Genomic DNA, 4342 nt, shown 5'->3' on the forward strand with positions numbered 1-4342 from the left:
TGGAAAGCCGACACGTAGGAAACAGGACAGTTAATTGTGAGGTGGGATTTAACCCATGAATTTGCAGAACATGACTGGTACATAAAGAATAAAAGCACATGTATCATATGGTTTTGAAAATTACTAATGCCCCGATTTGAAAAAGACATCATATGGGCCGAAACACGCATAATCAAAAATGGGTGTTTCCACAGGAGTGGATTTACAGTATCAATAAATTAGTTGAACACTGAGTTGGAGGTGCAGTTTTTGTGAGAGATCACCTTTAGCAGCGACTAAGCCACCTGCACAGCCCTCACACTTCTACAAACCAACAGTGACCCCAATCATAAAAGTTAAGACAGAAACAGTTAAGAGATACCTCTGTTGTAATGTAAGTTAGTCTTGTATTGTATCACTGGCCAGGAGTGCATGCTGATGGAATGTTGATGTATGGATGATAGACAGCTCAGGAGAATGTTGAGTGAATGTGTGTGAGAGTGTTACATGAATGTCAGTTGGGGGCCTGAGCTGGGAGTGAAAGGGTGGCCGGTGGGTTTCTGTCTCTCAATGTCCAATTGTCTATATATGAACCTATGATGTACATACTGAAACTTACACATAGTGTATATATGTACAATAAAGCCTTCCTGGACTAAACTACATGACTCCACAGCTGGTCTGTGTATGTATGTATGGATTGATGGATGTAGCCATACCATAAAACTTAGCCTACTTTACCTTTTGTAGTAAAGCGGCCCGAGCGAAGGCTGTATACTCTAGAGGGGTGTGTGATGAATCTGATTATACCATCATTCCTTCCCCGGGGGAAGGCTCATCGCATGGCCAGGGGACAGCAGCAGCTGCCTGATCCTGACCCAGGGGGGTGGCCATTTAAGGGAGAATCACATGAGGGGAGTTGACAACAGATGCAACATGGTATCCCCTTTACCTTTTAGGGATGCTCCTTCTATTCCTCGTGACATGATGGCATATTCCATTGGCTCCAATCAACCACCTACAAGACCTACTGTTGCCAACTTTCATGTTCTGTACATAGCAGACCAAGAACTATAATTCCCATACATGTAGAAATACTGGGACGAGGTGGCTGATGGAGCGGTGAGGATGAACAAGAGCGAAAATCACAAGACACACTCAAGTGGTTGCGAGAGTGTAATAGGTGCCAAGATATTTAAAACCCTTACACAGCAAAGTGAAGAAAGAAGCTGCTTGGGGAGGTTTCACCCTCTCGGGGCATACTGAGGGACCACCGAGCCTAGTCTGGAGAGCCAGCCAGCTCAGGGAGGAGGCAGAAGACAGCGGTGTGAGGGGTCAGAAATGAGAGACAGACACAAGGCTGAATTTTTCTCCAGTTTTGCCATATTTATTAAAATAAAACGGGGTGGGGGATAAACACCTATCTGTTTCTATCCTAACCAAAAATGTCCCGACCTAGAAAACTAAAACTAAAGAAACATAACCTAGTGCCCAAAAGTATCTGACCCTCAGACTTCAAATACACAATAAAAAAGCACACCAAAAAAAAAAAAGATAATCAATGAATACAGTTCAAAACAATGATGTAAAAGTTCCAATTTAGGTTTCCCACAAAGTAATCCTTGTGACCAGGGTTTGTCTCCCTTTCCCTGAATCAATCCGGGAAGAATTTTACCAAAGTTCTGTGTCAACAATGTTCTGTTCAGCTCAAGGAAAAAGGCTCTCATTCAAACGATCTTCCAAAATTGACAAAGAAAAAAGTGTCTCTTCCATGGAACCCTTGTTTAGAAGCCAAAACACATCTTTCTTCCAGCAAATGTTATTTTCCTGTGGCAAAAACCATCACTTAGTAAATTGTAACAACCCTTCCCTTTCATAAGATGTTTTGTCATGTCCCAGATGAGGGAATTGTACCATATTCACCCATCTCTTTTGTACCTTATGGCGAGCTCCAGGATTCTCTCTCACTTCAGGTAAACTCACCAGCTTCTTTAGTGGTCTACAGGTGAGGTCACAGGTCTGTAGTGCTTTTCTTCTACAGTTGGGACCTCGGTTCATGGTCCGACCCTCTCCGGTCTGCCAGCGCTACCGACAGCTCTTCCGTGGTTGTTTCTTCTTACACAGTTCTTCCCGTGAGCTCGCAAGACACCACCAGGATGTCAGGTAAGCCGGTCTGCTGAAGCAGTTTCTCTGCTGGGCTTACCGCTGCAAAACACTTTTCACTTTCCTGCTAGTACTTCTTTGGCCACAACTTCTGCCGTTCTGGCTGCTTCCCACCTTAGCTGCAGCTGGGCTTCCCCTTTAAATAAATTGCTAAGGTGTCCAGAATTAGACCAATTAGACAGCACATTCAGTTTAGTTTCACCAGTTATCCTCATCAACTCTCATCTCTTCTTCCTAGCCTGTGTCAAATGCATTCTGAGCATTGAAGTCCATAGCATTTTTATATTTCCCAAAGTTACTTTGTTTCATATAATGGTTGGAAGAAACATCAGATGTTATATCAACATTGTTTAATAACATTTATTGGATTACGCTATTTACTCAAGACATGACTCTTGCAGTTAGGGGTTATCACATGCGATACATATATTCCAGAAGAGGAAAAGGTATTCTGTTTTGGTAGTCTTTCCGATTTTACCTTTGGGGTTTTTACATGGGTGGGTCTTGTGTAGTGGCAACATGCCATATGATATTTGAGGATTATAGAATGTTTTTCTCACACAAGGATGAATATCGCGTCTCTCCCAAGAGTCACCACTTCGCTGGGACAGCCATCTCCTCCCATGTGATCCTCCAGCATTCTACAATCCCTAGAGTCTGGATCAGGAAGCAGCGGCCTTCCCCTGGCCACATGGGAAGAGACTTTAGGTCACGGATTAATGATGACTCTGCAGGTTTCATCACATAGGACTGCAAAAGTCAGTTCACTGTGTGGAGACAGCGGGATGAAAGAGAGGAGTCTTCCTCGAGGCCACTCCTTTTATTATGATCAAAAGGTTATAGGCAAAGCTATGAGCCATCTGTGTCCGCGTCTCATTCCAGGCTCCTCACAGGTGTGAGCATAATTTAGTAGCAACCCAAACAGAAATGACAACAGTACAAATAAAGGCAATTCCCAATCAAAGGTTTACAGAAATATATATACTTTAATTAAAAACACCATGTGCAAATATAACAAAACCCGCCTCTGTGACCACAGATTACGCAATAGGTAGAACGATGCAGCACTCTGGATAATAGCCAGGGTTAAAGACAAGTTAACAACCACAATGTTGTTAGAAAAGGATATGTCTTTGATGAAAAAAGCGCACAAGCGACCTAACCAGTCTCTAGGGCTCAAAATGGACTAGGGCCGCAATTATGGGTTGATAGCATCTTCTTGGCGGTTCCACAGCATTGAACCAAACTTCAAGCTGTTGTGATAGCAGATGAACAAGTTACTTACCAACTGTAACGTTCTTTCGACTAGATGTTCCTCCCACGTATTCCTCATCTCTGATAATTCCACTCCCAGCTTGCTGGCCTCGGAATTTATTTTTCAGTAGAGGGTGCAGTGCGGCGACGTTCCTAGAGTCGATGTCCCTTGAAGGCCTCCATATCGGCACCAACGTCACCATATGTATAAATAGTCTTGCGCAGAGTCCGTTGCTCAGTTCCGTTTTGAGGTGCTGTATTTGTCCAGTATGAGATGGTTAGTACCCTTGAGGAAGCATCGGCTGCAACTACAAGGGAAGTTTTACTGCGAGGAAGGATGGGAGGGGCATCCAGTTGAAAGAACATTACAGTTGGTAAGTAACTTGTTCTTCGAATGGATTGGGTCCGCCCACGTATTCCGTATCTTTAATAGACTCCCAAAGCAGTAATGAATATTTGAGGTGGGAGTAAAATTAATATGGCTTACGTGTGCACCGAGTACAATAAAGCTTTCCCAAGTTTAGTATCCTGGCAATTTGAGGAATCTAGACTGTTGAATTTGGTGAAGGTATGTGCAGACGACCATGTGGCAGCCGCACAGATGGCTTCTATTGCCACTGCTCTCTGGAGAGCTGACGAGGCTGCAATACCCCTGGTTGAATGAGCCCAGAGGTGTTGAGGAGGGTCTTTTCCTGCCAATTTATAGCACTCTGTTAGAATTATCCATCTTGAGATGGTCTGTTTTGTGATGGCTAGGCCTAGTTTATGTCCTGCATACCCCACAAGCAACTGGTCTGCTTGCCTAATTCTTGTAAGTCTGCTGATGTAAAAACTCAAAGCATGCTTTGGATCCAGCCTGTGCAATCTCTCTCCTCTTTACGAGGAGGAGGAGGAGGAGGAGGAGGATATAATGAAGGCAAGGTTATTTTTTTCCATCATATGGAAT

The sequence above is a fragment of the Ambystoma mexicanum genome, chromosome 3q (genome assembly GCF_040938575.1).
Source record: "Ambystoma mexicanum isolate Mex_15411 chromosome 3q, UKY_AmexF1_1, whole genome shotgun sequence".
Classification (NCBI taxonomy): Eukaryota; Metazoa; Chordata; class Amphibia; order Caudata; family Ambystomatidae; genus Ambystoma; species Ambystoma mexicanum.